The sequence below is a fragment of the Lithobates pipiens genome, unplaced genomic scaffold (assembly GCF_037356315.1).
Source record: "Lithobates pipiens isolate NorthernLeopardFrog02 unplaced genomic scaffold, aLitPip1_a1.2 Scaffold_19, whole genome shotgun sequence".
Classification (NCBI taxonomy): domain Eukaryota; kingdom Metazoa; phylum Chordata; class Amphibia; order Anura; family Ranidae; genus Lithobates; species Lithobates pipiens.
The window spans coordinates 549,029,659-549,043,031 of NW_027507764.1; positions in this window are offsets into that span (position 1 = coordinate 549,029,659).

Genomic DNA, 13,373 nt, shown 5'->3' on the forward strand with positions numbered 1-13,373 from the left:
ACGCATTTGTGGGTGAGGCAAAGGGTCTTGAATGTGATCCGATTTTTTACGGTTAGCCAATGTAGGCTCCTCAGGGAAGGAGAGATTGATTCCCAGGGTTTTTTCCCTGTTATCAGCCTTGCCGCCGTGTTTTGGATAAGTTGTAATCGCGCAAGTTGATATTGTGGTAATCCTATGTAAAGCGAGTTTGCGTAGTCTAGTCGTGAATTAATGATTGTTCCAACTACCACTGCTTTGTCATTCTTGAGGATTAAAAGGGATGAGTCTGCATAGCAGGCGTAGCAGATGGTGAGAATCACTGACTACTGCTCCTATTTGTGCATCCATTGACATTTGTGAGTGGGGAGATGGTCTGCAAATTACCAGACAAGAAAGAGGAAGTGGGCCGTATAAGGTACTTACTTGCAGAAAAAAAATGAATTAACAATCCAAAGTTAAAACAACAAGGGCAGAAGATTTACTAGAGGTAAAAATGAATAAATGGCCGATGGTCCGCTTTAGGTAGATTCACATTACCCATCAGAGAGTGGAAAGAATTGCTATGGGGTACACCTTGAAGTAATGTATTTGAATTAGGGAGAGAGGTTGAGTTCCAAGTAGTTAGGACTCTCCCCACCAGCTGTCACCCCTAGGTGGGTGAATTCTTCGACCCAACAAAGGAGTGCTGGTATGAAACAAGAAGGATGCAGCAGAAAGAGTACTAATTTGTCCCAGGAAGCTCTAATACCAGAGCCAAATTCATCTATAATAGTAAGGCCCTTATGTAGAGAGGAAGAGGCATCAGTAAGATACAAAAGAGTATCATCGATGTACAAGAGTTTTTATTGCGGTCTAACAGTAGTTAAGATTGCAAGGGGTTCCAATGTCAGTGCAAGGGGGCAGCCCTGCCTTGTAGACCTTAACTGAGTGGAAATGGGACTGATATAGTATCATTCATTCTTACTCAAGCAGTAGGAGCTGAATAGAGAAGCTGTGCCCACAAAATAAATTGGGGTCATAACCAAATTTCCGTAGGACTGCCCAGGGGTACTGTATGTCTACTTCACATTGTCAAAAGCTTTTTCAGTATCCAGAGAAGCCACCACTTCCGGGCAGTCTGAGAAAGCCATGCCCATCTACAAATATTGATATCGGTACCCCTCCTTGTCTATGAACCCATACTGGTCAGTAAGCACCAATGCTGTAATTTAACATTTAACTGACGAGCTAGAATTTTAGTGAGAAGTTTGGCATCCACATTAGGCAGAGAGATTATTATACAGGATTTCTATTGCTCGAACAGTTTGTGTAGTGTTTTACAATATAAAGGGATATAAAGAGTGATTGGAAGATATGAGGAACAAAGATACAAGTTCTTACCGGGCATTTGGGATCCACCTACACCTACGTCACTAAGGTATCCTGAGTGCAGTCTACAAGTGCAGGGAGAGGAAATGACCAATAACCTGCCTATAAGGATGATGCCAATTGTGAAAATGGTATTCCTAAACAAAATTAAATGTTTCCATAGCAAAAAAAATAATCATTAACACATGTTAAAAAAATTATGTACATTTCGGGAAGCTATATATTTGTCCCTGACATATCCCTGGAAGGCTTAGATAGATTTGGACAGTTTATGTCAAACAATCAATCTGCAAACATACATCATCTATTTACAGGCCAGCAGAAGGCCTGGCACCCCGATCGGGTCTGTGGTGCACGTTTCCCTATGCTGGCTTGTTTTATTTTTCAGATACTATATACAATGAATGTTAGGAAAAACACAACATGGAGCTGCAACAAAGGATATTGAAAGGAAAAGATGAAGGGAGAAGAACATTTGATTACATCACCATCTATCTGATTGATGTCTGCTTACCTTAATAGAACACTGTTGTACAGTTCCATTGTAACCCGGATGACCATATGACCTACATAAATGAAAGTGTTCTACAAACTCTGGTGACAGATTTGGCCAATTTTCTTTTATCTGTGTGGCGTTGTCTGATGTAAAGCCACTTAAGCTATGGAAGGTTTTAGCCCAATTTTTTGCTATTCAGCGCTGTGCTACTTTAACCGCTTCAGCCCCAGACCATTTGGCTGGCCAAAGACCAGAGCACTTTTTGCTATTCGCCACTGCATTGCTTTAACTGACAATTGCGCAGACCGTGCGACGTGGCTCCCAAACAAAATTGACGGCCTTTCTTTCCGACAAATAGAGCCTTCTTTTAGTGGTATTTGATCACCCCTGCATTTTTTTTTTTGCGCTATAAACAAAAAAATAGCGTCAATTTTGAAAAAACTTTTTGCTATAATAAATATCCCCCCAAAAATATATAAAAAAACATTTTCTTCCTCAGTTTAGGCCAATACATATTCTTCTGCATATTTTTGGTAAAAAAATCGCAATAAGCTTTTATTGATTGGTCTGCGCAAAAGTTATTGCGTCTACAAAATAGGGGATACTTTTATGGCATTATGGCGTTTCTCCATATTAGACATCCACGGGGAAAGGAGGCTAGCCTAATACGGAGAAACGCAGTATCGGCGGAGCTAGCAGATTGGATGTCACCACGCACCACGCCCCAGCCAGCTGTGTTTTTCGCTTTTGAAGTGTCTGCTTTTTGTGTGCCGGTTTTAGATTTCAGTGGTGCAGTGTTGTGCCCCCTTTTTTAAATAAATGAACTTTGATTTCTAAAACACATTGCACTATGAAACCTCCTTTTTTCCTTTTATGATGTACCCATTGAAAGTTTTCTGTTCCTAAATGCGGGTCCCATGGAGCACATTGAAGGTTGGTATTACCAGTGGAGGAGAGGATCCGGGTGGATGTCTGAAATCGCTGTTCCTACCTGAGTGATCCCTCCTGATTGTGGTTATTAGATCTCCGTAACAGAGATTCTACATTTCTGGTAAGAGGCCACCTGGCTTTTTACTATCCTTTGGCTGTCGTATGGGACTATGCTGTAAAAAGAAAATCCACTTTGGGACTTTGCACCTAAGGAACCATTCTAATGGACTGTGTTGCACGTTATGGATTTTTACTTGTTTTTTATTGGAACAGGGTTGTGTTTCGGCACAGGTTTTATTTTATGTATGCTGACCCACACTTATTTCATTTTTTTGTGTGGTGTTCTTTATATGTATTTATTTAGTGGTGCACATGTTGTATTTTAGCCCAGGTGTTGCACATATCTTTTGTTATTGCACACATTGGTATCTCTCTGTTTTGATGCGCATCTATTCCTATGTTTATACGAACTAGGCATATACACATAGAAATTTATATAGAAATCATTTTTTATTAATAACATTGGATAAAATTGGCCAGTGACATTGGCCTCATCTTAAAAGGACAGTACACATTTTACAAAAGAGCAAAAGAGATCAATAATATCAGACTTATACAGAACAGATAGTAGTACAACCAGTTGTGATCGTAGGCTGAAATTGCATCACCACAGCCCATTTGAACTGGAAGAATCGAACGTGTTTCGAACATGCATTATACAATATTCTACATCAAGAAAGTACCACAATCATGAAAATCTGAAGGTTCACCTATGATCCCTTGAGGAGTCCACTAGAGGCACATTGTGCGGCCAGCAGAAAGAGAAATGACTACACCCAATTGTAACAAAGCTAAATGGAGACACATATCAAATCAGTAGTATGTGGTAGGCACAACTCCTTCACATTCCTCTGGATAGGTCTTTCCTCCAGGACAGCAGCATTGTCCTCTTAGCCCCTGTACACACGGTTGGAGATTTCCACAACCAAATCCGTCTGATTTTGCCCGGTGGATTTTGTCCGTCGGATCTTGTCCGAAACTGTTGCATACACACGGTCGGACAAAGTTGTCGAAAAATCCGATCTTTCAGAACGTGATGACGTAATTTCGTTACGATGGGACTACATTCAGGCTAGTAGCCAATAGCTTTGATGTAGGAATTTGATCTGAGCATGCGTGGCACTTGGTCCGATCAAAATTCTCTACACATGATCGGAGTATGTCCAATCGAACCAGTTGGAAAATTGGGTCCGACGGATATTCGGACGGAATCAGTCCGATGCATACCACACACAGTCGGATTATCCGAGGACACATTCCGACGGATTCTCCGACTGTGTGTACAAGGGCTTAAGCCACCTGGGAGACCAGTAATTTCAGGCAATGGTAGCTTGACTGACAACAGTTTCAAGTTCGATTCATTAAGGATGGTGGCAACCTTCACCCACATTTGAGGGATAAAATACCTGCTGATTCATTTTAAACTATAGGACCTCTTTATGTAAAGAATCATATTCTGTAGGTACTTTCAGTAAGTGACCTTTGCTGTAGCGCTGCATCAGAACAGTATAAAAGAACATATAACAGTATATCGTTTTCATACGTGTCCTCCTGAAGTTAGCAATAGTAGCTGCAAATTACTTTAAAATCTCTTGAAACTAAGTTATTCTGACACTTCTTCTTTTCCAGATGACCAGATCAGCCCCATCAGGAAACAGAAGATCATTTAAACAACTCCCTGAAATAATATAAATTTTGTACCAAGCGATCTCCCTTGTATCAGGGGGCTGTTGGTAAAATGACATTATTTGCACATTAGCAGTCACTTAAGGACACCGATGTTGGAGAGCTAACTCTGGAAAACAAAAACTTTACTAAATAAATTTCAGTATGTAAAATACAGATCCCACAGCATAATCCACTTTATTCTATCCACAGTTTGTTGGTTAAGATATTATATTAGATATTTCTTCAGAGGTAGGAAAAAAAACGAATTGATACAAACTAGAGGGGCGGAGGGGACCTGTGGGGGGGAGAGGAGAGTATTATGGTTTAATTTATGCGGTGGTCACCCCCCCTTTCTTTTTTTTTGGAAGGGGGTGGGTGGTGGGGGAGTAGGAAAGGAGGGGAAAATGGACTGTAAATAGTAGTTGTAGATGGAATATTATGAGATAGTGGTTGCATCCTGGCCTGGTCTGGGGAAAGCGTCACCCCCTGATCCGGCATGGAGCAACAACATGGAAAATGGAATTTAAAGGGGGAGTTCCCGCTTCTTCTCTTTTTTTTTTCTCCTCCTTTCTTCCATCTTGGCTTATTTCTCTTTCCATCTTCATTGGACAGCATATTAGAAATGGATATGAATAGATGGAATTAAATGTAATGACATATTTTTGTCTTTCTGTTTGGCTGTATACAGGGCCGTCATTAAGGCAAGGCAAAAGGGGCAGCTGTCTTGGGCCCTGTCATTGTTGTGGGGCCCAAAGCAGCTGCCTCATACTTGACAACTATCCCAGTTTACATTCCCTTGTCCCTTGAAGTTTTAGTCCTGTGCTGCCACTAATGCTGCCCAGCTCTGCCCTATTGTTGTGTACAGATGACTCACCTGCAGACCTGTGTTTACATGTAAATACTGGCATTCATATGTAAATAGCAGCGACATGCATATGTAAATAGCCAAGGCCAACTGCATTGATATGTAAATAAAGGCAGCATTCATAGGTATATCATGCCCCCCTGCAGTGAGGAGAAGATGTGCTGTAACCTATAGCAACCAGTGAGCAGTATTACTGTACAGCAATCTCTAGCAGCCAATCAACAAGAAGAAATGAGCTGTAACCTCTGGCAACTAATCAGTGAGCCTTAAGGAGTGCTGTAACCTCTAGCAACCAGTCAGTAAGCAGTAATGATATGCTGTAACCTCTGGCAACCAATCGCAATCGCTGCCTTGCATCAGGTGCTCCCAGCAGAGTCCGTCCTTGCATTAGGAGCCCCCAGCAGAGTCCATCCTTGCATCAGGCGCCAATCAGTGCAGCCTCTCAGTGTCTATCAGTGCCATCTGTCACTTCTTCCTCATCAGCGCACATCAGTGAAGGAGAAAAATTACTTATTTGCAAAATTTTATTTTTTTATTTTAACATTTTATTTTTTCAAAATTTTTGGTCTTTTTTCATTTGTTTAGCAAAAAAATAAAACACTCAGTGGTGATTAAATACCACCAAAGGAAAGCTCTGGCTTGAAAAAATGATAAAAATGTCATATGGGTACAGTGTTACATGACCACACAATTGTCATTCAAAGTGTGACAGCGCTGAAAGCTGAAAATTGGCTTGGGCATGAAGGGGGTAAAAGTGCCCAGTAGGCAAGTGGTTAAAGCTCAAGTCCAAGATGTTTTATTTTGTTTTGGATGGAGTGGGGAAGGGTTAGAACCGTATTGTCTCCCAGTGATACCTTTTTTTGTCATTTCATGTCTTGTGTTTCGGGGGGATAAAAAGTAGAAGAAATCTCACCAGTGGAGTAATTGTTACAGTGTGCAATAAAAACTCGGCAGAGGTTCTAACCTTTCCCTACTTTTTTTCAAAACTAAAAAAAGTTTTAGCCAGCATTGGATTTTAAGATTCCTTTGTAAGTAGCTTTCCTTTTTCGACAAATAATAGATTTCAATTTTTTTTCAATTTGAATATCTCAAATATCACCCAGTTTAAGCCTTGTAGTTAATGCGGTACTAAACCCAAAACCAAACCTGTAATATATTGCAGCTTACCAATCATTACATGTGGTGGATGCATTTGTTTTCTTTTTTTAGGCCTTTTCTCTCTGTTTTTACCTGGTGATCTGGGCAGTAACACGCCTCCTGTAATAGAGTGCCCCCACTCTGGCTGAAGGACAGGGGGGCACCTTTGGGCAGCAGCATTGTCAGTCTGGGGGGAGAGGAGTGTTAGCTGTACTAGCGGATTAAGATACACTAACAAATTGAAGCAAAACCCCAGCTTTCACTTTATAAGTAGTGATGGCCGAACGGTTCGCCCGGCGGTCGTTTCGCGGCGAATTTCCGACTTTCGCCGTCCGCGGGTTCGAACGCCTTTTTCCGTCGTTCGCCCCGGCGGACTTACGTGTTTAATGTATACAAGAACTTTAACCTTTCGTGACACGTTTATCATGTGTTACAGGACAACCAATTGAGACATGACAGCTCATGGACACTTGGACATTCCCCCTAACCTATAAATACACCCGATCCGGTGGCCATTTTACATTCTTTCTTCTGTCACTGTAGGGAAAGGATCCTGTGTGGAGTAGGGACAGAGAAAACGCTAGCTATTTGGTACACAAAAGTTCTTTTCAGGACTGGTATAGGTGTTAGGTCAGCAGCCTGAGTTTCTTTTGTCAGTTTAGATAAAGGGACAGAGCGCTGTATGCTGCTATTTTAGGGACAGCTCAGCCAGATTAGTCTTTCTTCATCATCATCATCATCATCATCATTAGCTGTTACTATCAGGTCCACAAAAGAGCTGTTCCAGCTAATCGTTCCAGCCTACTCTTTTTTGCCAATTTGTATAGGGACAGGCAGGAAGCAGTGTGTCAGGCAGTGAGGATAATTTTAAAGACTTGCTGTTACTATTAGTTCCACAAAGGTTCTTTTCAGGACTGGTATCAGTGGTACGGTAATAGGCTTGTACACGTATAATATTCTTTCTTCCAAATATAGAAAGAATATTATACTTGACTGCTGCCCTTCTGCTGCAGTCTGCTAATCATTCACAACTCACTTGTTCCACAAAGCTCTTTATCAGGACTGGTAACTTGGTCTGTCTAGGGTGCTACGGTACATAGGCTTGGGTGCGGTACAGTCTGCTGTTCTGTAAGGACCGCTATCGGTCCACAATACATAGGGTTGCCGTGCACTACTGCTGACCGCTGCCCTATACTGCAGCAGTCCTTCAGCGGTATAGGGACTGACGCACAGTCTGCTAAACACTAATACACAACCTGCTTGGTCCACAAAAGTTCTTATAAGGACTGGTAACTTGGTATAGGGTGCTACGGTACATAGGCCTGAGTGCAGTACAGTCTGCTGTTCTGTAAGGACCGCTATCGGTCCACAATACATAGGGTTGCCGTGCACTACTGCTGACCGCTGCCCTATACTGCAGCAGTCCTTCATTGGTATAGGGACTGACGTACAGTCTGCTAATCACTAACACACAACCTGCTTGGTCCACAAAAGTTCTTATAAGGACTGGTAACTTGGTATAGGGTGCTACGGTACATAGGCCTGAGTGCAGTACAGTCTGCTGTTCTGTAAGGACCGCTATCGGTCCACAATACATAGGGTTGCCGTGCACTACTGCTGACCGCTGCCCTATACTGCAGCAGTCCTTCATTGGTATAGGGACTGACGTACAGTCTGCTAATCACTAACACACAACCTGCTTGGTCCACAAAAGTTCTTATAAGGACTGGTAACTTGGTATAGGGTGCTACGGTACATAGGCCTGAGTGCGTTACAGTCTGCTGTTCTGTAAGGACCGCTATCGGTCCACAATACATAGGGTTGCCGTGCACTACTGCTGACCGCTGCCCTATACTGCAGCAGTCCTTCAGCGGTATAGGGACTGACGCACAGTCTGCTAATCACTAACACACAACCTGCTTGGTCCACAAAAGTTCTTATAAGGACTGGTAACTTGGTATAGGGTGCTACGGTACATAGGCCTGAGTGCGTTACAGTCTGCTGTTCTGTAAGGACCGCTATCGGTCCACAATACATAGGGTTGCCGTGCACTACTGCTGACCGCTGCCCTATACTGCAGCAGTCCTTCATTGGTATAGGGACTGACGTACAGTCTGCTAATCACTAACACACAACCTGCTTGGTCCACAAAAGTTCTTATAAGGACTGGTAACTTGGTATAGGGTGCTACGGTACATAGGCCTGAGTGCGTTACAGTCTGCTGTTCTGTAAGGACCGCTATCGGTCCACAATACATAGGGTTGCCGTGCACTACTGCTGACCGCTGCCCTATACTGCAGCAGTCCTTCAGCGGTATAGGGACTGACGCACAGTCTGCTAAACACTAACACACAACCTGCTTGGTCCACAAAAGTTTTTATAAGGACTGGTAACTTGGTATAGGGTGCTACGGTACATAGGCCTGAGTGCGTTACAGTCTGCTGTTCTGTAAGGACCGCTATCGGTCCACAATACATAGGGTTGCCGTGCACTACTGCTGACCGCTGCCCTATACTGCAGCAGTCCTTCATTGGTATAGGGACTGACGTACAGTCTGCTAATCACTAACACACAACCTGCTTGGTCCACAAAAGTTCTTATAAGGACTGGTAACTTGGTATAGGGTGCTACGGTACATAGGCCTGAGTGCGTTACAGTCTGCTGTTCTGTAAGGACCGCTATCGGTCCACAATACATAGGGTTGCCGTGCACTACTGCTGACCGCTGCCCTATACTGCAGCAGTCCTTCAGCGGTATAGGGACTGACGCACAGTCTGCTAAACACTAACACACAACCTGCTTGGTCCACAAAAGTTTTTATAAGGACTGGTAACTTGGTATAGGGTGCTACGGTACATAGGCCTGAGTGCAGTACAGTCTGCTGTTCTGTAAGGACCGCTATCGGTCCACAATACATAGGGTTGCCGTGCACTACTGCTGACCGCTGCCCTATACTGCAGCAGTCCTTCATTGGTATAGGGACTGACGTACAGTCTGCTAATCACTAACACACAACCTGCTTGGTCCACAAAAGTTCTTATAAGGACTGGTAACTTGGTATAGGGTGCTACGGTACATAGGCCTGAGTGCGTTACAGTCTGCTGTTCTGTAAGGACCGCTATCGGTCCACAATACATAGGGTTGCCGTGCACTACTGCTGACCGCTGCCCTATACTGCAGCAGTCCTTCATTGGTATAGGGACTGACGTACAGTCTGCTAATCACTAACACACAACCTGCTTGGTCCACAAAAGTTCTTATAAGGACTGGTAACTTGGTATAGGGTGCTACGGTACATAGGCCTGAGTGCGTTACAGTCTGCTGTTCTGTAAGGACCGCTATCGGTCCACAATACATAGGGTTGCCGTGCACTACTGCTGACCGCTGCCCTATACTGCAGCAGTCCTTCATTGGTATAGGGACTGACGTACAGTCTGCTAATCACTAACACACAACCTGCTTGTTCCACAAAAGTTCTTATAAGGACTGGTAACTTGGTATAGGGTGCTACGGTACATAGGCTTGAGTGCGGTACAGTCTGCTGTTCTGTAAGGACCGCTATCGGTCCACAATAGATAGGGTTGACGTGCACCACTGCTGACCGCTGCCCTATACTGCAGCAGTCCTTCAGCGGTATAGGGACTGACGTACAGTCTGCTAAACACTAATACACAACCTGCTTGGTCCACAAAAGTTCTTATAAGGACTGGTAACTTGGTATAGGGTGCTACGGTACATAGGCTTGAGTGCGGTACAGTCTGCTGTTCTGTAAGGACCGCTATCGGTCCACAATAGATAGGGTTGACGTGCACCACTGCTGACCGCTGCCCTATACTGCAGCAGTCCTTCAGCGGTATAGGGACTGACGTACAGTCTGCTAAACACTAATACACAACCTGCTTGGTCCACAAAAGTTCTTATAAGGACTGGTAACTTGGTATAGGGTGCTACGGTACATAGGCTTGAGTGCGGTACAGTCTGCTGTTCTGTAAGGACCGCTATCGGTCCACAATAGATAGGGTTGACGTGCACCACTGCTGACCGCTCACCTATACTGCAGCAGTCCTTCAGCGGTATAGGGACTGACGTACAGTCTGCTAATCACTAACACACAACCTGCTTGTTCCACAAAAGTTCTTATAAGGACTGGTAACTTGGTATAGGGTGCTACGGTACATAGGCTTGAGTGCGGTACAGTCTGCTGTTCTGTAAGGACCGCTATCGGTCCACAATAGATAGGGTTGACGTGCACCACTGCTGACCGCTGCCCTATACTGCAGCAGTCCTTCAGCGGTATAGGGACTGACGTACAGTCTGCTAAACACTAATACACAACCTGCTTGGTCCACAAAAGTTCTTATAAGGACTGGTAACTTGGTATAGGGTGCTACGGTACATAGGCTTGAGTGCGGTACAGTCTGCTGTTCTGTAAGGACCGCTATCGGTCCACAATAGATAGGGTTGACGTGCACCACTGCTGACCGCTGCCCTATACTGCAGCAGTCCTTCAGCGGTATAGGGACTGACGTACAGTCTGCTAAACACTAATACACAACCTGCTTGGTCCACAAAAGTTCTTATAAGGACTGGTAACTTGGTATAGGGTGCTACGGTACATAGGCTTGAGTGCGGTACAGTCTGCTGTTCTGTAAGGACCGCTATAGGTCCACAATAGATAGGGTTGACGTGCACCACTGCTGACCGCTCACCTATACTGCAGCAGTCCTTCAGCGGTATAGGGACTAAGAGTTTTGTCACAGGGTCATTTAAAAAATGACATGCAGAGGAAGAGGCAGGCCCTTCCGCAGGGGTGGTAGGGGTAGGGCAGGAGCAACAGGCTTGAGCCAAAGTGGGAAGTTGCAGAAGGTGCGTTCAATTACTTTAAAGGATGCACCAGACTTGGTTGAGTGGCTCGCTCAGCCTTACTCTTCTGCACCCTCCTCATCCTCTCGATCTGCACCCTCTTCTTCACTCTCTGCTATGTGCACCCCCAAAGACACTACCACCAACAACACGACCACCACCACCACCACCACATACCTTCCGCTTGAGTCACTGGAATTATTTTCCGATCCATATCAAGAGGACATTTCTGATGCGCAGCCACTCTTGGTATTGGATCAGGAAGAGGAGGTAGCAACAAGCGCTACTCAGCAGTCTGACGCCAGTACCCAGATCAGCCCAAGGAGGAGGTTGGTCCCCGGTGTTGCTGCCTACTCTACTTATAGCGGTGGGGAAGGTGACGTTGATGATGACGTGTCTAGTGATGTCACGTGGGTGCCCACAAGAGAGGAAGAGGAGGGGAGTTCAGAGGGAGATATGGACCAGCAGATAGGGAGGAGAAGCAGCAATGACTTACATTGCACAGCAGGGACAAAGCAGACTGCAAATGTATCAGGAGCGAGTCATCGACCATGTACGGTCACATCTGGCGCTCCCAGGACACCGGCACATGGCTCCGCAGTGTGGGCTTTTTTTAACGTGTCCGCTGCTGACAATAGCGTTGCCATCTGCAATCTTTGCAGTCAACGCGTTAGTCGCGGTAAGCCCAATACTCACCTAGGGACGACCGCCTTAAGAAGGCACATGAGCAGCCATCACCGAGCCCAGTGGGAGCAACGGAACACACAAAGCCACACTGCAGGCTCTCACCGTCCAGCCTCGTCTTCTACTTCTCCTTCTCCTCTCTCCTCACAATTGTCCTCCACTCCACCTTCCATCACGCCAAGCTCACATTTTTCTGCAAAAAGGCAGGCTTCCGTGGGCCTAATGTTTGAGCGTAAAAAAATGATGACGCCGGATAACCCTCTTGCCCAACGGTTGGCGGCTGGCTTGTCAGAACTCATAGCCCGCCAACTACTGCCATATAAACTGGTGGACTCGGAGGCCTTTCGCAAATTTGTGGCCATTGGAACACCACAATGGAAGGTCCCAGGAAGGAAGTATTTCTCAGAGAAGGGCATCCCAGAGCTATATGGCCATGTTCAGCGGCAAGTGAATGTATCTCTGGCACACAGTGTCGGTGCCAAGATACATCTGACCACAGACACGTGGTCTAGCAAACACGGGCAGGGAAGGTATATCAGTTTTACTGCCCACTGGGTGAACCTTCTGACGGCCGTCAAGCATGTAACCCGTGGCACCCGTGTAGATTTGGTTTTACCGCCACGGATTGCATGCAGGCCTGACTCTTCTTCTCCTCCTCCTACTCCATCCTCCTCCCTCTCCTCCTCAGCTGCCTCCTCCTTTTCCGCTGCTAGCGTCTCTTCCACTGCACCGCCCAAGCTCCCCAGAACCTATTCCACATGCCAGGTGAGACGTTGCCATGCCGTGCTGCGTCTGTTGTGCCTGGAAGCAAAGAGCCACACTGGCCCGGCACTCCTTTCAGCTTTGCGTTCACAGGCAGATGAGTGGCTAACACCGCTCAATTTGACAGTTGGTAAAGTGGTGTGTGACAACGGTGCCAATCTGCTTAGCGCATTGAAACAGGGCAAAATCACGCACGTGCCGTGCATGGCACACGTCTTAAACTTGGTCGTGCAGCGATTCCTTGTCAAATACCCTGGGGTCCAGGACATCTTGCGGCAGGCAAGGAAAATCTCGGCCCATTTCAGAAGATCTTACACGGCCATGGCTCGCCTTGCTGACATTCAGCGGCGACACCATCTGCCGGTCAGACGTCTTATTTGCGATTGCCCGACGCGATGGAACTCAACCTTCTATATGCTTGATAGGCTGCTCCAGCAGAAACGTGCAGTTAACGTCTACCTGTATGAACTCTGCGAAAGAAACGGTTCTGGGGAGCTGGGTTTTTTTTCACCGCGCCAGTGGCTGCTCATGCGCGACACATGCAGACTTCTGCGGCCATTT